The sequence below is a fragment of the Myodes glareolus genome, chromosome 6, assembly GCF_982192425.1.
Source record: "Myodes glareolus chromosome 6, mMyoGla1.1, whole genome shotgun sequence".
Taxonomy (NCBI): domain Eukaryota; kingdom Metazoa; phylum Chordata; class Mammalia; order Rodentia; family Cricetidae; genus Myodes; species Myodes glareolus.
This window is the reverse complement of record NC_142031.1, coordinates 105,013,177-105,038,643: the sequence shown is the minus strand read 5'-3', so window position 1 is coordinate 105,038,643 and position 25,467 is coordinate 105,013,177. Positions and strand designations below refer to the sequence as shown.

Below are 25,467 nucleotides of genomic sequence, written 5' to 3'. Positions count from 1 at the left end.
GTGATGGAGAGCAACGCTGTAAAGACTGTGTTGTTGCTTAGCCTCTCAAAAGCTGTCGCTGGAGTGACAGGGTAATCTAAGGAAGGGAAAACATATGCCTGCCTTTTCAAATGGGGAATGTCCATCTCTATAGTTCAGAAGCCATGGGGGTTGTGCAGGTTCTGCATGAGCGAAAGAATGTGAGAGGAGTTGTGTGGATGACTCTAAATGAAGAATGGACCAAGAGATTAAGGACAATGGTTTACTAAAACAGTACAATACGTCAACGTCGTAGTTTTCAGATGAATCTCATATAATTCTTAGACTGATCAGGACACTCAGGACACACATTTTCTGGCACTTTAGAAAATAAACAAACATGGAAAAATACCACAAGATTTGACTCTTTAAAACCTTGTTATTTATAAGGAATATCTGCCACTAAAAGATTGACTACAAGGAAACATTCAAAAACGATGGAGGTGATTTGCGTTAAATGTGTGAGGGAAATCCCTGCCTTGGGAAAACAATCTTCCTGGGGTGAAATTCTATTCCGACTTAGCATGCAAGGTCTGCTTCTATTTCTGATGATAGGCTGCTTTCCCATGAGTAACTGGAATTTCCAACATGTTTCTAAAAGTTCTACCTAAAGACCCTGAAAATAAAATGTTGGCAGGCAAATAGTTGAGGGTTTCGATGCTTAAGAGAGAAGAATGGAAGCTGGGCAGGTTCTTCAACGAAAGCACAATCCTCCTGTCTGAGGTGATGTCACTTGGCTCCCTTCCAAAACTCAACCAAAAAGTTGTGTTGTAAGCCAAAAAAATAAATAAATAAAAAGACACAGAGTGGGAGAAAGACAGAAGGTTTCAGAAGAGAAAGGAAGTACACGTCATAGAAAGGAGACGCCCAGACTAGGAAATCACCAAATTCTAGGTATGAAATCTGCCCACAGCACTGTTCAGTATTTGAACTAAATATACATTCTAAAGACCAAGAAATAGCAAAGATCGAAAAAAGTTCTAAAAAACAGAATTCCATTTGGGGCAATAGGCGAATTTTCCATATAGGTTCCTTGCATTCTAAGACAGTAACCATTCTCAGTGTCTAGGCACAGTAAAATTCATTAAACATATGAAGAAATAGGGATGTATAACTAATGCTTACACACACATGTTTAAGGAGACACAGAAAAAAATAGGAAAACAAAGACAAGGGATTTTTCATCAGAAATTATGGAGATCACCAGACAACACTCATAAGTCAGAATCTACTTGTAGAGTAGCGCCATGAAAGATGATAATAAAGACATCTAACCACACTAACTAAAATACCTCACCAGAGGCATGCCTTCTATCAGTAATGCTCAAGGGAGTACTTCAAAGATGGATAGCATGCCTCTGCTGAGGAGATCGATATGTATGTATGTATATGTGTGTGTGTGTATATATGTATATGTACATATATATAATTTATGTCAAATAGGATATGAAAGTCAGTAAGTGGACTCATATGAATACATTAAATGACAAAATAAAATATTTGGATTAATTGTGAAAAATTAAAGACATAAAACCATAAAAATAGAAGTACAGAAAAATATTCGTAGTAAAAAAATAAAATATACTTTTAAAAATACACAATGAAAGCATTTAATCAGAATGAATAACTCAGAAAATTACTGAAAATTAGAAGATGTGTAGAAAAATTATCTAAATTTATGGTAAAGACAAAGAAATTATTTAATAAAGAAAACACCAGTTTTCTTAGTTAGATGGAGCTAGGAAATGCTAAGTGGATTTAACAGGTAGTTAGAGTTAGAATCTCCCTATTTCTGCTTTGACTAGGTTTCTGAAAAACTGTATCAGATACAAAGTCATTAGTAACAGATGAGTAGATGAACAGATATGTGATAGACAGAGAGATGAATGATAGACAGAATGCTACATACAGCTTTCCTAAAGAAATTGTAGGAACCAGTTTCCCCCTCCTGAGCCTTCCAGCTCACCATGGTTATAAACAAGGAAGAAGTTGCAGAAAGGAGAGATAGCTAGGGCAGTGGGTGGGGAGATGTTGCTGGTGAGCCCCAGGAGCCTGATTGCTGCCTATCTGACTATGGTTAGGAGATGGCTCCCATGGAGGAACACCAATAGAGTGGAGAAAAATTGTGGCTCCAGGTAGAGAAATTGATTGAGCAGGAGAAGGGCTGAATTTGACTATATTTTCCCAAATTTCATCTCTGCAATTAAGGGATATCTTATAGTTGATGACTGACCTTAGTTTGACAGGGGCTTTTTATTTCTCTCTCAGTGGTTTCAAATCGATGGTCTCTGATATTTGGTGACAACTGGCATAGATAAAATGTAATGTCATCTACTAAGCTATTATCACTGCAGTGTGTGGTGTTTACACAGTCAGATAAACACCGGCTATTGGTTTTATGCTTTGAGAACTGGCTAATAGACGCCCAGGGAGACAAATCTGGAATGATAACAAATTGGAATAATGGCTGGAATGAACATTTTGATTTGGAAAGTTAAAAGACAAAGTGGAAGAAAGACTTTATTTCAAAGCAAAATGGAACAAACAGACAAACAAAAACCAGATGGTGTACTCAAATTGGAGAATTGAGTAGTTTTCGCAAAACTTTTGGCCAGTTTGATAGAAACCAATATATCGATGCAAATTCTAGATTAGAAGCATCATGCTGACCCCGCCGCAGTCAGGATGGTCAGTTGGGAAGAAGTTGTGCCTGGAACCAGGAGTGTATATTTTACTCACCTTGGTACCTGTCTGTGGAAGGAGGACGCTAAGGGGCAGTCACCCAGCAGGAGGACAGGGAGACAAGGACTTTCTAAGCTCTGTTTTCCTCATCCTCTCATCTCTAATCACCAAACCTAAGTGGAAGCCACAGACTACTGGCTTTTAGTAGGCTCTGATTTTTTATATGTATATATCTATCATACTTTGGGCAAACTTAGTAGGTGTTGAAATAAAATAGTTTACCAGGCCCAAGAATATCAGCAAAATCAGAACATGTAATAGCAAAGCAAATGGTACGAAGATAAAGGATTTGACAAGGCAAAGGTAATCCACAAATTTTTAGACAGAAATACACAAAGAAATCAAACATTTCGTTAGTAACACTAAATGGCAAATTGAAAAATTTAAAAAAAACCCACAACTAATTATTACTCTGTTATTTAGAACTGAAATGTGTGAGCCAATGATTTTACACCCAGAGTTTTTCAATATGAAAAACATCACTTCCAAAACTAGAACACCTCAGCAAGCATCAACCCCTCCTCAAAAACAAAAAACTAGAGACGTGCTTGGGAAGGTGAACCCAGGAAGCAAAACCCAGTATCACACGCTAGCAGCGGCAGCCTGGAAATGATTTCCCCAACATTTATGCTTCTGTGTCTAGAGAGAAACTTTGAGAGCACTGGCAACATGTTCCAGCTCAGAGTGCTCTGAAGGAGTAAATAAGTTGATATATATAAATCTCTTAGCTACTGCTCTTTTTATTGTTCCTCTCATTAAAAGTTACTAAGAGGATTCTAGAACAGTTAGGGTGGGGTGTGGAAGAAATAGACCTAAATAGAAGAGCAGCAAGATGTGCAGTTCCAGTTTCAGTCTGGAGTGAAGCTCTGCGGAACCGAGTAGGGAGAGACTGGGAGACGGCTCCATTATAAACACTTGCCGTACAAGCCTGAGGACTTGAGTTCAGAACCCACACCAACACACAAAGCTTGGGCATAGTGGGCTGGAAACAAGAGATGGTGGATTCCACACTGGTCAGCAAGCCTAGCAAAACGTGTGAACTCCAGATTCTAGAAGAGACTCTGTGGGACTGTTTTGGTTTTGTTTTCTCTTTGGGGGCCTGCCACCCAGCTTCCAAATAAATACACAGAGACTTAGTCTTACTCATGAATGCCTGGTCTTAGCTTGGCTAGTTTCTAGCCAGCTTTTCTTCACTTAAATTATCCCATCTACCATTTGCCTCCGGGCTTTTACCTTTCTTTATTCTATATACTTTCTTTCTTACTCTGTGACTGGCTATGTGGCTTAGTAGCTGACCTCTGGTGTACTTGTCTCCTATTTTTTTTTTCTCCTCTGTCTTCTTTTCTGGCAGCCTAGCCAATCCCTCTCCTGCCTAGCTATTGGCCATTCAGCTCTTTATTAGACCAATTAGATGTTTTAGGCAGGCAAACTAACACAGCTTCACAGAGTTAAACAAATGTAACATAAAGAATGAAGCACATCTTTGCATCAATAAACAAACATTCAGCAGCAGAAAAGAATGCAATATACCTTTAACTAATATTATGTAACAACTCTGCTTTACTTTGGCTTTCTATTTCTACGATAAAGAACATGATCAAAAGCAACTTGGAGAGGGAAGGGTTGATTTGGCTTACATATTACAGCCCATCATCAGAAACCAAGACAGGAACTCAGAGCAGGAACTGAAGCAGAGACCATGGATGAATGCTACTTATTGGCTTGGTGCTCATGACTTGCTCAACCTGTTTCCTTATACAACCCAGGGCCACCTGCTCAGAAGCTTCACCCTCAGGAAGCTGTGTTATCCTACATTGATTATCAATCAAGAAAATGCCCCCAACAGTTCATCTACAGACCAGTCTGATGGGGGCAAGTGCTAAGTTGAGATTCTTTCTTCCCAGATGTGTCTAGGTCTATGTAAAGTTGATTAAAAAGAAAGACAATGAATACAGACTCTCTTTCACAAAATTAAGGCAGAGAGTGATGAGAAAGAACAAAATCCACCTCTGGCCTTAACTGTACATCAGCATGTAGATGCATGTATATGTATCCATATGCACATATTAACATATATACACACATAATACATGTACACACACCACACTATAGGCACAGGCACACACACCACTGCATGTACACATTTCACACTACAAGCACACACACAACACTACATACACACACATATACCATGAGACTAAAAATACAATTATTGTTAGGCTAAATTCCATTTTATTACAGCAAACTTAGCATGAACTTTAGGTGTGAAAATTGGAGATGGATGATAGAGAAACAAACACAAAAACTAATCAATGACTATAATGTTAAAATCGAGTGGAGCATATTGCGAAGCAGAAGAAAATATTTAAAACAAAATATTACATTTTAGGTTATTCAAAGTTATAAATTCCATTTAAAAATTAACAGTCTTGGGGCTGAATAGATGGCTTGGCAGTTAAAAGCGCTGATTTTTCTTTCAGAGGACCCAGGTTTGATTCCCAGAACCAACATGGTAGCTCACAACTCCTTCCAGGGGATACTTTCATGGCATTTGTGAACTTTGTACACACAAAGTACATAAACATACATGCAGGGAAAACACACATACACATATCAAATTAAAATAAACCATGATTTTTTTTTAAAAAAAAGTAGTTCTAGTCTTTTAGTCTGCAATAGGTTAAACAAACCATCAGGAGGGAGGCAAGATACTGATATCACAATTAATTCATTGTACACACTTAATATAAAAAACGTTTATGTGAATATTCTGTTACAGTTTTCTTGGAACTTTTTAAAAATCTTCTAACAGTTTAGAAATACAGAGTATTCCATTGATTTCTTAGACATAAACAGAAGTATACGTCACTTCTCCATGGACATTAAATCTAATAGAGAATGCAATCCTTTCAAATCTCATATAAACAAAACAAACAGCGTGTAAGGGCTGAGTCCTCCATCCTAGATAAAACTGCTGGCAATATAAATTAAAATTATGGATTCTTATAACATATCAATGATGAAGATATTTTATTGAAATGTAGACTTATTTTAAAGATATCAAATAACAGCAATTTGATGTAAATTGACAATATGAATTGTTTCATTATCAAGTTAGAACTCAGCAAGACTAAAACATTTGCCTAAAGAATTCACCATTATGTATGTATTAAACATTGAAGCTAAAAATTAATAAAGTTAAGTTGCAGGCCTGGTGGCACTTATCTTTACATACGGTAAAAGTGCTTGCCACCAAGCCTGATGACCCGGGTTTGGTCCCCATACCCGGGTGATAGAAAGAGAGAGCCAGCTCCCCCAAGTTGTCCTCTGACTTCCACACACAAACTCCATAGTATATCATACATAAAGAGACAAAAAGCAAAAAGCTAAAAAAATGATAAAAACAAAATTGGTAATATAGAAAGCATAGGTAGCCCATATGGTGGTGGCACACGCCTTTAATCCCAGAATTTGGGAGACAGAGGCTTCTGTGAGTTCGAGGCCAGCCTGGTCAATAGAGTGAGTAGCAGGACAGGCTCCAAAGCTACAGAGAAACCCTGTCCTGGAAAACAAAATAAAACAAACAACAAAACCAGCAAAACGAAAAAAACAAGAAAGCAGAGACAAATCATTTGCTAAATAAAACTCAAACTCAAGCACCAAATTCTTTTTTGTTATTGTTTTTGTTTTTTGAGACAGGTTTTTTCTGTAGCTTTAGAACCTGTCCTGGAACTTGTTCTGTAGACTGTAGACCAGGCTGACCTCAAACTCGTAGAGATCCACCTGCCTCTGCTTCCCAAGTGCTGGGATTAAAGGTGTAAACCACCACCGGCTGCCCTTTCAAGCACTAAATTCTTTTTTTTTAATTGATTTTTGTCGAGCTCACATTTTTCACTTCTCCTCTCTCTGCCTCTCCCCTCCCCTTCAATCCTCTCCCAAGGTCCCCATGCTCCCAATTTATTCAGAAGATCTTGTCTTTTTCTACACACTAAATTCTTCAAAGAAAAAAATATAAAGTTTTACAACAATGTGTTATAGAAGACAAAAAATATCAAGTTGAAGAAAGAAAACAAACTAACAAAGAAAGGAAATAATATAACTGGCAAAATCTATTTATAAAGATACACTAGTGTAATTAAAACTAGAGATAATTGCTATAAAGTTTATTGTAGCAAAGTATATGTGTGTTGCATGTTATATCATTTTTATATGTATAAAATATGTACCTATGTATAAATGTATATACATAAATGCATCTGCATAAATGTATATACAATGTTACATATTATAAATTTCAAAATATTGGTATTGTGCTAACAATATTTATATTTCATGGGGTACAGAGTTAAAATTAGCAGCATAATTTGTAGACTAGGAAATTTAGTATTTTAATTACTTGCAAAGTAGGATCATACACAGTAATGATATTAAACAAGTCAATTTTCCACACAGGTAAGTGTCATAGATAGAATGTGTGCATGTGCACATACAATATATATTAACCTTAGCCATATTCTTTTGTACTAAATATGTACAAAGTAGAAAAACACAAACATATACAAGGGAAGCATGAACACCCACTTAGAACTCTGTTAACTTTGGTAGAAAGGCAAAAATGCTAGAAGTGAGACCACACAGTTAATCCAGGCTTCCTGTACCTGTCATTTTCCTTTTTAAAGGGATATACCTCAGGGGTAAAGCATTCCCCTAGAATTTGCAATGCCTAGGATTTGATCCCCAGCAATTTTGAAAAAAAAAAAGACAACAACCATGAAGTGGTGATTACAGAATGTGAACTTTTGATAGAGCTTTTGGGTGTCTATAAGAGTCAAATGTTGTGTTCTTTTCTGTACTTTATATGTATTATATCTAAAGATTTTCAAATATTTCACAAAAAAAAAGATAAATGAGATTTAACAAAATCAAAGATTTCAGAAGGAATATGTAAGTGGGCAATTTTCAATTCAATTTTAATCTAAAAATAAAGTGTAAAATAAATTGAAACAAATGGAGGTATACGTGCCCATGTAAGCTGTGTCAAGGAAATCCACTGAATGGCTTTGTTCAGAAACATTCAACTGTGACTACATGCTGGCCTCTGTACACTCACTGGCAAGTTACTCTTTGCCATACTAAAAAGGAGCAAAAATCAGAACTAGCTTTGATATCTAAGAGAATTACTTAAATGATGAAGCATAAAATGGACAGTGAGGATATCACTGAGAATGAGATCTTAAGGGCTTGCTTTGTCATTGCACTGGTTAAAGCATAGCTGAGAATCTAAGACATCCTTACAGAGTCTGTCCCTACAGAAGACTCTCACAATTACATTAAAATGCACGAATACATAAAAATACTTCTATAGTTGAGTGTGGTATAACTGCCTTGAATCTTAGCACCCGGGAAGGAGAGGCAGGCAAATCTCTGTGAGTCTGAGATCAGCACTGAGATCTAGGCCATCCATGGTTCCATAGAGAGAGCCTTTCTCAAGTAAAAAGCATCTCTCATTTCCTCACCATACATAAAGCTTTGGTTTGAGACAAGCTGCAGTTTAACCACAAGCTACCTATCAGATGGTGACTGGTTTCAAGTACACATTCTTTTTCTTCTCTCTTTTGTACTGTGTCATAGACAGATTTAGTTTTCGGCAAATACTTAACCCTTATCTCCTAATAAGAACAGATGATTGATGGGTAAATAGATGGATAAGTAAATAGACGAATCAATAGATATGTAAAGATAGACCGACAGATGGATGGATGGACAGACAGACAGACAGGCAGCCAGCCAGCCAGTTACGGTGCTGTTAATGGTGATCCTTGATGACAGAATGGCATCTGGCTTTTCTTCTTTCCCTTGTCTGTGCCTTCTAATTAGTCCACAACAAAGCCAATGATTATTCAGCAAAGATGAACTAGAAGTGCTGTGTAAAATTAATTATGTTTGTGTAGTTAGTAAGAATAAATTATTAAGTGCTGGTAGCGCTTTTGCTTCAGATTTAGAAAAGATAGGCTTGAAATTGTGTCTTTTCTATCTTGTCCCTGCGATGGGCTTCTTCTCAGTTACCACTCAACACTCAATTTGGTTTGTCCTCCTGTCTCCGTTCCTGCCTCTCCAGTCTGTCTTCTGTGTTATTTCAGAGTCGCCGAGGCACTAATCAAATCCACCATTCTCATCTCTAACACAGCTCCCTGGCTCTTGCTTCTCCCCGTCCCTTCCCTCTGAGCAAATGGTGCTGCTGTTGGTCTCACCTGGAGAGATTTAAACTCTTTGCTTCTGTTTCTCTCTCTTCTCCTATTCCTCTCCACTTGAGGGTGGAGTCCAGTGCCTGACTGCACACTGCTTCCCACTCTGGTCAGGTCACATCTGGCTTAGGTGGAAGCCCACATCTTAGGTAGAAGAGTGCATCCTAATGCTACATTTGCTCCCCTGTGCTGCAGGGCATCCTGGGCCTCATGCCCACCAGTCAGGGGCTCTGCCACTGACCTACATCTCCAGCCCAGAAGTTCCCACTGAATTTCGCTACTAGTGAACTAATTTTGTGACAATGTGTTTTAGGCAGGAGACAATGGATCTTCTCAAAATATTGGTATTTTCAGTTCCTAGCAAGGACTTCAGCATATAATCACCCCTCAGTATCTGTGGATATTAATTCCAGGATTCCTTGGCAGATATCACAGTTCATGAATACTCAAGCTCCTTATATTCAAAAGAGGAAAGCCAACCCTATTCTCCTAGAACTTGTGAATAACAACAGAAAACAGATAATTACCAAATTTTATAGAAAAAAAAACCCACATAAGTAATGAAGAGCTGAGGGTTGATTTGAGAACCCTAGTAAGCATCCTCGGAAATTCTTGTGTGTTGTTTTGCACAGTCATGGACTGTATGCCCCTTTCCAGGCATTAAGCATGCATTCTCTGAGGTGTAATCAGTCAGCACCTCCCCCACGGGAGAGGAAGAAAGCAGGGTGGGTGTGGCACCACCAGGGCCAAGCACTGCCGAACCTGGCAGGCCAGCCATATGATATTCTGTTGCCTTGTGGGTGAATCTGCAAAGAGTGGTCTTGATGGTGCACTCAGCACCCACCTTAAATCCTTGTGCAGGGAAGCTATTAAAGTCACTCAAAGATGCGCTAAGATTCCAAGCCACAGAAGGTAGAGTTTTCTTCCACAGCATCCTGCATGTGAGTCCTTTTGCCCATGGCAGTTTTAAACACAGGCCAGCAGCTATGGCCTCCCTGGTCATGGGAATTGTTAAGCTGTAGGTAGACTGCAGGGCTCCTGAGAAAAGGAACAGGATATCCCTTTTTTTTTTTTTTTTTTTTTTTTTTTTTTTTTTTTTTTTTTGCTGTTTGGTTAATTTGAGAGACGCTGCATTTGTAGAAAAAGAGTACATCTTCTCCAAATGAAGGGAACTGATCTCCAGGAACTGCCTGTTCAGAAGACAGATTAGGACCAGTAGACTAGTGGAGATCAGGTCTCCGGGGCCCAGTCCCTCAGCTCAGTTGTCTCGACTCAATTTGAGTCCAATTGCTTAATTTTCTGCACGCCCTGTGGAAGCCAATCCCACGTCACCCTTGCCATCTTTATATTTCTCCATAATGTGGTTTCTGTCTGTTTATATGTGACAAGCTTTATGATGAGGGGCTGCCTGCATTTTGGTGGTTGTGGTTTTCTTTTCTTTCTTTCTTTCTTTCTTTCTTTCTTTCTTTCTTTCTTTCTTTCTTTCCTTTTTGTTTTCTTTCCGTTCCTTGGCAGTAGGCAGAGACTTAATTTTAAAGACATCCTCAAGTCCAAATAGCCCTGAACAACTTTTACAGAAACCTGGGTATTTTCTAGCCTTGTTTTAAAAAATATTACAATTTTATTAGGCAATTTTATCATTGTTATAAATAAGTAATTGTACTGGGGAGAAGGGATAATCCTTATTTAATTAAATTCATCTATACTCCCAGGTTGGCAGCAAGAAGACATATGTGAGACTAATACCCACAGCCTGCCTCTTTGCATGTGCAATTAAAAATTCACTCTACAGTAGCCCTGGCAGTTTAGTGTTGCTTTTGGCATTTACAAATTCTTTTATTTTGTGACTTTTTTTTTTTACCATACACATATGCTGGAGCAGATGTTGCTTATTTGTTGTTTATTCAAATCTGTAGGCTCTGGCAGCTAACTCCATTGTTCTGTAATGAAGCTTTATTCTCTGTCCTGTATTAGGACCCAGCGCCTGCTCGAGAGACTGTGAGAGGCTGCCTTCCTTCCCAGTAGGATGCCACAGTTATTGCCCTTGTAGTTGGCTGTTTATAGTTGGAAGCTTGCACAGGGTGGGCGGGGAGGGGGGGAAGCTGCAACAACAAAGGGCTTGGGTGGTCACGGTCAGAGTGAGTTCAAGGGAGCAGACAGGAAGGTCATCTAGTTGTCCTTTGCTCTGTTTCTGCCCTGTGGTCTCTGCCTGGCGTCCACGCTCATCTGCTGTGGGGATTTGGGGTCCCAGACTTGGAAGCATCTCTCTCTCTCTCTCTCTCTCTCTCTCTCTCTCTCTCTCCCTCTCCCTCTCCCTCTCCCTTTCCCTCTCTCTCTTCCTCTAATTTATTTTGCTCATAAGCAGGATGGACGTGTACTGCATCTTCCCACCCCACCCCCACCCCCGTCCTCTCCTTCCCAATACATCCAGATTGGCTAACAACCACGCTTAGCCACACAAGCACTGCACAGTCCAAACCTGTTTCTGTTGTCAATCATACCTTCGACACATCTTTCTTTATCCAGATACCAGTTCTGGCTGCTCATGTCTTGAGGGCAGCCACACTTCATAAAGTAGAGAATGTCAGGTCCTTGTTGACCATAATAAAGACCTGCTGATCCCTAGAGCTTGGTTGCCAATTTGGAGACATTCGCCTTCTGGAAAACCCCTGTCTTGGCCAGGAGGCAATCAATCAGAGATGTAACCACCTCCATCTGGCACGTTATGACATGGAACCTCACTATTAACACATTTGTGATTCATCTTGTCCCAATGAATGGTGCCAGGGATCAAAATCCTCCCTCCCCATGGCAGCTGGGAGCATTCTAGCTTCCCAGCATGTGGAGTTAACACATCGGCTCCTGTGACATCGCAAGTAACAATTCTTTTAATTATCACACCTTCTTCCCCCTCCCCACCTACTCCACAGACATTTTGGCACGATGGGGATATTTTGCAGCCGGCAGTCAGTATTCATAATTGACTGAGTGTGTTCAGATAGCATGAGTATTACTCACCACTGAGTGTAAAGGGCAATTGTCTAATGCTATGTTCTGTAGATATAATACTCTCCTCTTGTTCAGGAGGCTTTTGCTTCCCTAATGATGATGAATGACTCTAAGTCATCTATATAATAAATGCAAACCTCCTTAGGACTGACTTTAAGATCCTTCTCGCTCTGATCTCAGCCTCTCCTGTAGTCTCTCTTTCTCTCTCTCTCTCTCTCTCTCTCTCTCTCTCTCTCTCTCTCTCTCTCTCTCTCTCTCCACCTGCCCTCTCTCTGTTTTTGAGGTTACTAAGTAACCCCTTCCTCATGCCCTACCCCCGTGTCTCTGAGGCTGTGCTGTTCCCTTTTCACGGAATCCACTTCTGCTCTATTTTTCTGAAGGTCAAAAGTCATGTGTCCCTCAAGGTCTCAGATCAGCTGTTGTCTCTCTCACCAACTCTGCCACGAGCTGTTTTCTCCTTCTTCAGGGGTCCCACAATGTGCATCTGTTCCTCCATGAAAAGCCTGGACTCACTTTGCTTCTTAAAATGAACTGTGCACAAAGTATGGGCTTCTAACTCTACCATTACCTCTTTAAGAACACTTCGTATCTATCTTACTGGTTATCTCTCAGCTAAGCGCTGATATTCCAGCTAGAAAAGGGTTAACATGGAGTTTATAGGGAATGGAGGAGAAAAGAAAGCTATTGTATACTGTAGAGACACCTCAGTGTTTGAGATGACACAGTACTCTTCCAGAAGACCCAAGTTCAATTCCCACGTCAGGTGGCTCACAACAGCTATAGCTCTATCCCCTAGGGCCTTTGGTCTTTGTGTCTTTGGTCTCAGTGGACACCTACATGTATGTGTGCCTACCCACATACATTTACATATGTAATTACAAATAATAAAATTAACCTTTTAAAAAAGCACTATTGAGCAGTCTGTGTGCCAGGCAGTAAGCAAAACTCTCTCTCTCTCTCTCTTTCTCTCTCTCTCTCTCCCTCCCTCCCTCTCTCTGTGTGTGTGTGTGTGTGTGTGTGTGTCAACCCATAAATATGTACTTGTGAAGGGCATATGTGTCCCACAGATATATTCCTCTATTGTTCTTCACCTTGATTTTGAGGCAAGGTCTCTCTCATTGACCTTGGAGTTCAGATCGTCACTTTGACTAGGTTGAATGGCCAACAAAACACACTCATTAGGACATGTCTTCCCCACCCCACTAGCACTTGGGTTACAGATGAGTAAGTTAGCTTTTATATGGGCACTGGGGGCCAAAATTCAGGCTCTCATGAAAACAGCAAGCACTGTATCTTATGAGCCAACTTCCCAACACCAAAGTATCAACAGTACAACTTTTAGTTTATTCTGCCTTCTACTAGTTTACTCTGTTGAGAGGACAAGGAACTGAACCCAGGACCCCATGCATGCTTGGCACATGCTCTACCACTGAGCTATAACCACAACTATATCAAAATGATCATGAGAGTAAATAAAGTTTCTTCTGTTTTATAGAGAAGGGCATCAAAGCTCAGAAGAACTGGATCAGGGTCACCCAGCTAATGAGCAAATGAGCTGCGAGCGATTTCATTGATTAATTGCACAATAGTGCATTCTTGTCAGAACTTATCTGCTTCCCTAACCACTCCCACCAAAGAAAACCCTAGTGTTACTCCACTAGATTATCCAAATATTTACTCTACAGTGAAAATATAGATGGAATTAGACTTATGGATAGAGAAAATACAACTGAAGGAATATGAAAGCCAAAGTGTATTACTGTGGTTGAGATGCTACACTCCAAGAAAGAAAACAACCCAAAATGTGTTATCTAACTAGAGGCTAACTTTAGTTAACACTGAACAATCCTGCATCACTTGCATATTATATCATGTATAACACTAATTGGGATACTAATAATGACTCTAAACCTCACCAGTAGGTGAAGCTCTGTTATATGTGAACATGAAGGCAAACGCTTAGCTCCACCTCTCACAAGCTTAGCTTGATGCTTAAAAAGAGGTACCACTGTGTTTTCCGATGTAGATTAAGTCAAGTCAGAAACCAAGAAGCTTTGTTTTAGCTGGGGATTGTTTTGGAAGGGAGCTAGAGAATACATCTCTTAGATATTTTTTGAGCTTAGAGAGATCGTTTCAGGAGGAAAGAAGGGTGTGATCAAAGGCTGATTGCTAGCACCTTCTAAAGAGAAAGTGAACAAGGTGGAGCTGGTGCCGACAAGGAGAAAGTGAACAATGCATCAGCAAACCTACACCATTAATTATGAAGCTTGTAATAGGCCAGAAGTCCCAGATAGCATGAAGCCAAGATAATGATCAAGAGCTGTGAGGAGAACGAGGGGACATGCATAGGTTCCCACCACATTCATAGGTTTCAAGTATCATTGTGATGGAGATCCTAGGTCTTGTCTGTGTAGCAAACATCATTTTTCCTGATGACATGAGACTCTAAGATGCCTACTAAGGCACCCCAATATCATAGGAAATAACGACAGAAAAATGCTTTAGATCCTGGAGTTCCTCTTTCTGTAAGTGATCTTATTCTGGCTGCTCTGGCTTTGGAGAGAGTTGACATTTCCTCTTCTAGTCTTCCCTGGGAAAGCTGAAGCCAGGGATAAGGCTTGGCCTTTTTGTGGGGGAGTTGGAAAGGGTCTCAGCCAATGCAGCTGAGAGCTTGATTGGTTTCTTCTACTGCCAACTCCGTCATCTTCTGATGCTCACACAGAACTCAGTGATGATGTCTGACATCGTCTGTTTTCTTCAGCATGTGTAGTTCGCCGTCTTGCATGACCATCTCATAGGTTTAATCATGGTCACAGATGGAAACTAATCAATTAGGTTTTCAGATTGTTTTTATAAAATATGAACATTATAGGTTTTCTATTTCCACTAACATATAATATGTGTGGAGTCAAGGCATTTTAAATTTTTGTCATTATAATTCCTACTATATTGATTGTACAAATTCCTGCTCCTGAGAATATGACTACTTAAAACCCAATATTTAATCTTTATTAACTACAAAATAGAAAAAGTTATGATTCTGTAGATATCCAAAGATATTACCATGAATTAGTCAGAAATTCTGCACTGTGTGGTTTCTGACACAGACTAGAAGTTCAATAATTGTATATTCACTGAATAAATAGGCCCAATAAAGATTTCTCAGAGGCTGTTTTTACCCATAGAGAAACTCCAACAAAGTTAAAACTTAATGCATAGTAAATGCAGAGAAGATGAAAGAAAGAGAGAAAAAGAGAAAGAAGGGAGAGAGGAAAGACATACAGATGGACAAATGGAGAGGAGAAAGAGTTTCATCATGGTTGCGCACCAGAGACATAAACAAAACAAAGTCACAAATATATTGTCAACCAGTATCATAAATCCCTGTTACAGCTCGGAACCTAGCTAGCAAGGTTCTGAGGATCCTCCTGCCTCTACCTCCCAGTCTTGGAACTATAGGCATGCACCATTCCACCTGACTTTTTACATGGGTGCTGGGAACCCAGCCTCAGGTCCTCATCCTTGTATGGCAAGTGCCTCACTGACTGAACCATTTCTCTAGGCCCCAACTTTTCCTTCTTCATTGTTGAGGACCTGCTCATGTTGATGGAGAGCTGTCTCCAGTAGTTTTCTAAGCATTGCACAGAAATAGAAGCAGTTTTGATAACTTAGATATCTGAAATATTTTCATCTGTTCCTTGATAATTGTTATGCTGGCTCAGCATGAATTCTGGGTTCATAGAAATGCATTCAGCATTCTCAAGACCTTATGCCATTGCCATCTGACTTCACACTCAGCCACTGAGAATTTTGATGTCAATTTTCTTATCTCTACTGCTCTAAAATGTCACAGCAGACCTATTTCCATCCACTGAATTGGGTATGGTTAGGGTTCATTTCAGTCACAAATGCATGACCTCCAATTGGAAATTATATTATACTAATTAGATTATATTCTCACATAAGAGTATATATATTATTACGTATAATATATATACACAAGAATTAAGAATATGTAAATAGTGTATTGAACTTAAGATTAAATGCAGGTTGACCTAGAATAGATAGAATTGAATGTAACTCATGTGTGATATATTTAGATCATTTATCTTGAACTACTTATATTCCTCAGAGAATATTGTTCTAATTTCCTGCCTAGAGTAACATTCAGTCATTTAGTGATCTGGGAAGCTAGTCAAGGCAGCTTAGAGATTTTGGCTTTCAGAACTCAGTGCATGCATGTTTGCAGTACAATGGGCACAACACCAAGTTAAGGTCATTGGATCCTCTGTTTTTCCCAGATCCAATAAGTAAACTTCCATCATTTGGCTAGATTGGAGGTAAATAGCCATTCAACTTTATAAGCTTGGAAGGAAGACAATCTATGATTTAACTTCTCCCCAAACAGTTCTTACTGAGTTGAGTTTTCTTCATGCCTTCCTTTACGTCCAGTTATGGAAGACGTTGCTATCAAGGTTTCCTGTACCATTTGATGGTTGTGACATATTCATGGAACTAGTTCTTGTCTTGTTGCTTTACGCTAGGAAGTAAGCTAATGTTTTTTATCTGCTTTCCAACTCTTAAATCAAAGTATCATCTCCTTCCCTTACATGTTTGTTTTCATTTTTTAATTCAATCATTTATACCTACTGTATTGAGATATAATTTATATGCTATAAACTTCATGTCTAACTGTCACTACTAATTTTAGATTATTTTCATCACCCGATAATTGAATCTCAGAGCCATCATTAGTAATTTTTTTCATTTCTGATATCCACTCTTCCCAGACTATGACTGTTAGTATTGTCTCCCCACACTGCTTACGTACATTTTGTAAGTGAAATAATAAAAAATAAAATCTTTTTTGAGTGACTCAATTTATTTATCCTAATGTTGAGATTCATCCATGCTTTATCCTGTACCAGAAACAGATCTCTTGCTGCCTCCAAATAGTCTATCTTGCGGGTACAATTTTTCTAATTATCATAAGCTAATAGATGTTAAGTTGGTGTGTTAGGAAGTTCTGTTGTTATGGCATCAACCAGAACTTACAGCAAAAAAAAAAAAGGTTAAGGGTTTTCTTTGCCCAGAGTTTCAGTGGTTCCAGTCTATTATGTTGTGAGAAGGGTACAACAAAGTAGCAGAAGTGTGGGTCAGGGCGGAACACCTGAGCCATGGCCCCATCCACAGTCCATCAGCTCCCAATAGTACAGTCAAATTTGAACCCATCAGTAGATAAACCATTTGATAGATGCCCTTAAGATCTAATTACGTCTGTCAGTGTCCTTGTAGACATGCTTGGAATGAGCTTTACAAACCATCTAGGAGTTTCTTTATCTAATCAAGTTGATAATTAAGATTAACCATCACTGACAGCTTCTGAATAGGAGCTGTTATGAATGCTGCTATTAATATCCATGCTTAAGGTTTTCTATATACTTAGGCTTGTATTTCTCTTAAATACATACCTTATGGGTGGAGTTTGGGACATGTGGTAGTTTGCTGTTTAACATTGTGAAGACTTGTAGCAGTGTTCCAAAAAACATCTAAATCATTTCCCAATTACCCCAGTGAGGGTGATGTTTTCCTAATTATCGTTAGTTTTTATTAGTATCTGTCTTTTTATTTTATGCTGTTGTGTTGTGTTTGAGTGTGATGCATGTGGTATAGGAGCACATGTTTGGGGGGGATTGTTCATGCCTATGTGCAATGCTGCAGAAGGCAAAGGAAGACATTAGGTGTTGCGCTTTACCAACCTTGGTCTTATTCCTTATTCCCAAAGTTAGCTGGAGGTTAGAGTGACCCAATGGTCATCTTTCTCTGACCCCTACAGCACCTGGTCACCAGCATGTGCTGTCACTCCGGGTGTTTCATGAGGATGCAGACCCTGACTCAGGTCTTTACATGTGCATGGTAAGCCCCCTTTCCCATTGACCCACCCACCCAGTCACTACTATCTGACTTAGTATCTTAGACACACTGCTAGTGTCACATTATTGTGTGGCTCTGAACTTTATTTCCCTCATGATGAGTAATATTGACTTTATATGTTTTTCTGATTTGGGGAAATTTCAAATTTCAAACCCTACTTTTAATTTGGAGTTTGAGGGTTTGGCTCTTGTTGAGTTCTGAGACCTTTTTTTTATATATTTTCAACCTTAGTTCTTTATTGCATATTTCATACATGAATTTAAAATATTATGTCCCATTTCATGGATTGTCTCTAATAATCCCAAATCCAATATGGCCGAGTTTCTCTTTTCAGTTATTTTCTTGGCTTCATCACTAAGACATCATTGTGTAGTAAAATGTGCAGTGGTTTACCCTATAATCCTGTGGTAGTCTTATAGTACAGGAAATTAGATATTAGAAAATTGTGTTTATTCATACAAGTTCATTCTTGAGGTTGGCATGAATTAGAAGGCTCAATTGTATTCTTCTAATTGCGGCTATTTAGATGCCACAAAGCAGCATTTGTCTATATTTCTACTCTGTAGTAATTGGGGACTTAGTACTTTCATTGAATAAACTCTGAGTGTGTGAGTAAGTTTCTGCCAAGTCATTTCATTTTATTCCTTGGTCTTTATGTCTTTGTGCCAGAGCTAGGTTGTCTTCTACTGTAGCTATGCAGTGGGTTTTAGATAAAGAAATACAGACGTTTTACCTTTGTTCTTTTTTAGTATTGTCTTTGAATTTCCAAAAGAAATTTAGAAATTCCAAGCTAAATTTAAAAATTTAGCTTTTCATTTCCCACATAAGAGTATTTGGGATTTAGACGGAAATTGGACTAACTCCATTTTAATGTCAATCGAGTCTATTACTAGTAATATTGTTTTGTGCTCTAATATGGATATATTTCTTTTATCTGGTCATCTTTAGCTCCAACAGTATGTTGAAGCTCCCTATTTTGAAACCTGGCAGTGATTTGGTTAAATTTATTCTGAAGTATTTTGTTCTTTTTGTTGTTCTAAAAATGGCAGTTCTTGACTAGGCCCTGGTGACACAGTCTTTAATCCCAGCACTCAGGAGGCAGAGGCAGGTGGATCTTTGTGAGTTTGAGGCCAATCTGACCTACAGAACTAGTTCCAAGACAGGCTACAAAGAAACACTGTCTAAAAAAAAAAAAAAGAAAGATTTTTTTTTTTAACTAGAAACTGTTCATGCTATATACAGAAATAAAATTGAGTTTTAATACTGATTTCATATCCTGCAACTTTACCAAACTTAGTCTTTATTTGAATGGGTTTTAGTGGAATTTTATGTACAATATAGAAATACATATATAGATATATTATATATTTTGTGGAATTATCAGAATCAGAATATTTATACATATGTACATATAATTTTAAAATGATTACATGTATTATGTATTATGTGTATATATGATATAAATGTGTGGATCTTATATACAAACATAATGTATCCAGAATATAGACATATTATAAAATATTTAAAGAACTTCAAAGTCTCAGTGGTAAAAAGACTGATAAAATTAAAAATATATAAGCAACTTGAGATCATTTCTATGAACTGTTTATGATCAATGAATAAAAAATTCCTCAAATAATGAGACCTCAGTACAATGAAATTCTAGATTTGGTGTATTATAGGATAATATAGGATATATGGGTATATAACGTATGTAGAATATATTCATATATGATCATGCCATCTGAAAATCTAGTGTTAATTCTTTACATTGATACTGGGTTTATTCATTTATTTTTCTTGCCAGATTTTACTAGAAATGAAAAGAATGGATATCTTGTGTTGTTAATCTTTGGAAGCAAGCATCAACTCTCTTAACATTAAGTGTATTCTTTTTATAGATTCCCTGTTCAAGTAAAAACCAGCTCAACTTTTAATTTGTTGAGTGTTCTTCATCATTAGAGAATATCGTATTTTGTATTTTGTCTAATGATTTCTTTGCATTGTTTGAGGTTGCCATAAACATGTTTTTTTCTTTCATTTGCTGAATATTAATTGAGTAATTTTCTGATGTGAAAATACGCTTGCATTCCTGAGATAAATCTCATATGGCTGTAGAGCATCGTCTAGTATACATACATTTCTGTATTTTCTCTGAAGCTTTGGAGCCTGTCCTGGAATTAGTTCTTGTAGGCCCAACTGGCCTCAAACTCACTGAGATCCACCCACCTCTACCTCCTGAGTGCTGGGATTAAAGGCATGTGCCACCACCACCCAGAGTAACAGGCCTTCTTCATTTTAGGCCACCTAACAGCCACAAAATCATGACATGGAGACATAGTTAGTTTTGAATACTTGGCCTTATCTTGGCTCTTATTTTAATCTGATTCTCTTTATCTAAGTTTTGCTTAAGGGCTTATTTCCTTCCTTCCTTCCTTCCTTCCTTCCTTCCTTCCTTCCTTCCTTCCTTCCTTTCTTTCTTTCTTTCTTTCTGTGTATCTTACTTTTCTGCTGTCTGTATGTCTGGCTGGCTGCTGCCAGGCTTCTGGCCCCGGGCATGTCCCTCTCTTTCTCCCTTGTTCTTCTCTGGAGCCTAGTTTTCTTCTCCTACATATTCTCTCCAGCCACCAGCCCTGCCTATCCTCTCCTGCCTAACTAGTGACAGTTCAGCTTTTTATTAGACCAATCAGGTGCCTTAGACATGCAAGGCAAAACAAATACAACACATCTTTACACAGTTAACAAAGACAGCAGAGACAAATGTAACACACCTTTACAGTTAAAGAAATAGCCCCCAGCATATACAAATGTAACACATCTTTACATAGTTAAATAATATTCCTCAGCAGCATTAGTTACTTTTCCTATTAATATTGACAAAATCCTTGTCAAAATCAACTTAAAAGAAGAAAGGGTTTATTTCAGCTCACAGCTAGAGGGGACAGGCTGTCATGGTAGAGAAGTCATGGATAGAGGCATGAGCTGGATGTAGCTAGTCACGTTGCATCCACAGCTAGAAAACATGAGTAACTAGTGCTTGAATTGTGTTCTCCTTTTCATTTAGTCTCAGATCCAGCCCATGGAGGGGCAACACACGTTTACAGGGTCTGTGTCCTCCTTAGTCAATATTTCTTGGAAACAATGTCCTAGACATATTTGGAGGTCTGTTTCCTTAGTGTTTCTGAGTCTACACAAGTAAATAATAGAAACTAGCCATCTCAAAGACCTGGGCCTGAACTCTCTGCACTGCTCCACCATCAGGAGATGAGCAATTTTGATCCCCCACATGGACACCAGTTGCCCTCTATGTCTTCCAAACAACGGGACCTCCACATTAGTGAGGCAAAACAATCTCTTTCCTTGTAAGTTGATTATCTCAGGGATTTGTCATGGATGTCTTCTCCTATGTTTTGTTGAAGAATCATGAGTAAATCAAGTATGCTATCAATGCTTTAGTCATAATATCAAATTATTAATGCTCCTTTAAACATTTGGTAGAATTTAACCACCAAAGTCAAATAGTCATGAGCTTTCCTTTGTGAAATATTTTAAATTATGAAATTGCCAGAAAGTATCTTTGTCATAGATCAATTCTAGCTTCCCCAAGACTACTTCACAGTGTCTTGCATCTTTCTAGGAATTCAGATATCTCCTCTAAAGTCAACTCATTGTTTACAGTGTTTTCTGCAATTGTCCCTTCTCAGAGATGAATAATTATTCCTTCTTTTTAGTGTTCAAGTTATTAATTGAAAATTTTCTTTTCACTAGTTGAACCTATATTAAGTTTTCTTCATTGTTAAAATAACAAGCTTTTTTTTAAAAAAATTCTTCCTTATCTGTTTAGTTATCTCTGCTCTAATCTCCATCGTCTCCTTTGTTCCACGCACTGTGCATTTAATTTGGTCCTCCTTTCTTACTGTCTTAAGATCAATTTTAAGAACCAGTTTGAAATTCACTTGTTTGTTTTTGAGAAGTCTATATGATTTAACAAATCCAGTTCTGGAATTCTCATGGTAGCCCAGGTGTGGCTGCAATTGAGGACTTTCTGCCAACGCTGCTTTTCTTACACATGTACCACCACACCCAGGTAAACTGTCTTGGTTTTGGTTTTGTGATGCTGGAAATGGAACCTAAGGGCATGTACATGTTAGGCAAGTGTGCTAGCACCAATCTGTCTTCCTAGTTTTCCTTTTTGTATTTTTTTCTTTTATTTTTGAGAGTATAATATAATTACATCATTTCTCCCTTCCCCTTTCTTTATCTCAAACCCTCTCAAATATCCCTTCTTACTCTTCTTCAAATTCATGGTCATATTTCTTTACTAATTACTGAAACATGCACTTATGTATACACATATGTATCCCCAAATATAACCTGTTTGGCCTATATACTGTTATTTGTATGTATATTTTCAAGGCTGACCATTTGATATTGGACAACCCATTGGCATGCTGTTCTGTGGAGAAGACTATTTCTCCTGCTCTCAGTATTCCCTAGTTACCTGTAGTTCTTTTTGTAGGGTTGAGGCCTCCTAAGGTTTACTCTACCCACATTAGCATGTCTATTGTTGTCCTTGTTCAGTTTACGTTTAGACAGTCCCAGTGGTGAGACTTTCTGAGTGTCCATCTGACACTGCCTTAAAGCTAGCCTCTTATTTCCCAGTGCTTACAATCTTTCCACCCACTCTTGCACAATGTTTCCTGAGTCCTAGGGGCAGAAATTATAGCATACATGTATTCACTGTGGCTGGGCTCAATAACTCTGTGTTTTTTGTTATGGTTTTATATAATGATCACTGTTGCAAAGATGAGTTTCTTTGATGAAGGTTACGACTACATTTATCTCTAGATACAAGGGTAACTATTTAGGTGTGGTTAGGGATTATTCTGGTTTAATAAAGTGGTTAGAAGCTCCCCTTCAAGATCCATAATTTTACCAGCCCTAGGTAGTGGCTAGTATTCCTTTACTAGGAATAATTTTATTCTTTGAGAAGGTCTTAAGCTTAATAAAAGAGCTGCTGGTTTCTGCCAATGCGTGTGTGCTGCTCCTGGGCCCTTGGGTTATCAAGTGCCATGCTAGTCTCTGTGATTGATAAGCATCAGAGCTGGGGAGGACTGCTGGCTGTTTCCCTCCTTTGGAAGCTTGCACGCTGCCTTCTGGTACAACTGAAGTCAGTTTTTAGGAACAAGGCATTTAGTTCAATTTCAACTCAGAGGTCTCTGAGTCCTGTTTTTAAGTATTAGTGTCTTCAGCAAATTGGACTTCAACCTCTGGGGGACAGCCAAGGGAAATAGCAATAGCCTATATATTTTGGGGGGTGTTTTGAAAAACTCTGACTAAGAACTCAAAAGAGGGTTTCTAGTTAGGTAGTCTTTGGTTCTTGGAGGGAGCATTGTCAGCCTAGATCAGAAAATTTTAAACAGGCTATGTATATTTAAACACATACTTACATATTTTTTACAGAGTTTTAAGGTAAATCATTAATAATGATTCCTTATGAATTTTTCAGACACCCACATTGCTATTTTATTCTCCTCCTTCTATCTTCTGTATTTATCTCCTCCCACTTCCTGATCAGAGCCCCACCCCCTTTCTAAGATCAGATCACTTAGTACAGGCATTTGTAGCTGTAACATTTAAGCTTTGCTTTTGGCTATATATCATGAATTATGATATGCCATACTGTAACTTTAATTCATAGTAAGTATATTTTAATCTTTTAAGAATACTTGATTTATATTCACAGACTCATATTGTGTGTTTAGATCAAATACATTCCCCACTTCCTCCCCTCAAATTTTTGTCAGATACCTTTCCAACACCTTTCCTTCCACACTTCATGTCCTTTTTTTCTACTTTGTCCCACTGAGTCCATTTAATGCTACCTATATGTGCATGGGTGTGGGACTATCTATGAAGCCTGGGTAGCCTCTTAGGTCCCAAGTCTCATCACTGAATCTTCCTCTCCCGGCATCCAACAGTTTTCAGTAGTTCAAAGATAAGAATAGAAATTTAAGAGCCCTTCTTCCATCCATTCCGGGATTCCAGCTGTCTTGATCATGTTCAAGTATTGCCCAAGCACGTAGTCCCAGCCACTGTGAGTTCATGTATGTAGCTGCAGGGTCACGTCCAGCCAACACTGTTTCTCAACAAAAATCTACTCCTTCCAGCTTTTGCAGTCTGTCTACATCCTCCTCTCTGGTGGTCCCTGGACCTTGGGAGAAGAGGTTATAATACAGATGTCCTATTTAGAGTTAAGTTCTCCAAAGACCCTATTCTCTGCACACTTACAACTTATGAGTGTCTGTATTAATCACCATGAAAATAAAGACAGGACTTGGGGAACATACTATTACTTTGTCTATTTCGCAGAATAATAGTACAAGATTTTCATCTAGGGCCTATCATCTAGCCAGTCACTGGGTTTTGGCTAAGTTAATGCAACCAAGTAAAGCTTCCCTTTCTTTCTTAGACTTGCCTTGTTTAGAATATTAAAGGTGATTGAACAATCCAGATCAAACAAGGGATGCTAATTGGTTCCCACTACAGAAGCTTCTTCCTCTTCCTTCTCAAATGTTGAAAACTCACGACTGAAAAGTTTGCAAGAGCAGTTGAGTTAATGGAAACCCAATAAATCTTTATCTTGGACAAGGAGAACAAATAAGAAAAGGGCTGCCTTAACTATTTAAGCAAAAAAAATTATATTAATCTACCTTTACCATATTTTTCCTGTTCACTTGCCTACCAAGGATCTATTTCCTTAATTCTAAAATAGTTATAAAACATACCTTGTATTATTTCAATTTTTAAGTCTTTTTATCCCATTGATGTTTGTCGTGTCTACTTTATTGTCTCAGATTAAAATAATAAATTCTTCTTTTCTTAATGTTTGTCAATTCACTTTACTGTCTCAGCTTAAAAAATAAAGATAAGATTAAGATATTTTTTTAAAAAAATGTAAAAGCTTTATTCTCATATTGGACTCCCCTCATTTTTTCTCACAAAATTGTTTTGCTAGTGATGAATTCTGTTGGTTTTTATTTGTGTGTACATGTCTTTTTAAGAAAGCAACTTATTTTTATTTGATGTACATTGGTGTTTTGCCTGCACTAATGTCTGTGGGAGGGAGTCAGGTTCCCTGGAACTAGAGTTAGAGAGTGGTGAGCTGTCATGTGGATGCTGGGAGTTGAACCCAGGTCCTCTGAAGAGCAGTCAGTGCTCTTAACCCCTGAGCTATTTCTCCAGCCACAGAAATGTCTTAAATGGTATTTTCATTTTGAAGAATGGCTTCATAGGATAAAGAATTTTTGATCTCTTGATTGGCATTCTTTATTGTTTTATTATTCAGAAAATGTCATCCCAACACCTTTGGCTCCTCTGGGTTCTGATGAGAACACAGTTCCTAACCTTATTGTTTTTTTTTTGTCTATGTGCTAAATCATTTTGTCATGCTGGCTAAAGATTTTTTTGTTTTTGAGTGTTTCATTATCATATACCTACTATATATCATATACCTACT

At 38.3% G+C, this 25,467-nt stretch overlaps 1 protein-coding gene across 1 annotated transcript in view; it reads left to right on the top strand.

Annotated features, from left to right (window-relative positions):
* Itprid1 (ITPR interacting domain containing 1) overlaps nt 1-25,467 on the top strand; it is a 136,616-nt gene that overhangs the window by 68,570 nt on the left and 42,579 nt on the right. The gene's annotated exons all lie outside the window — the stretch shown is intronic.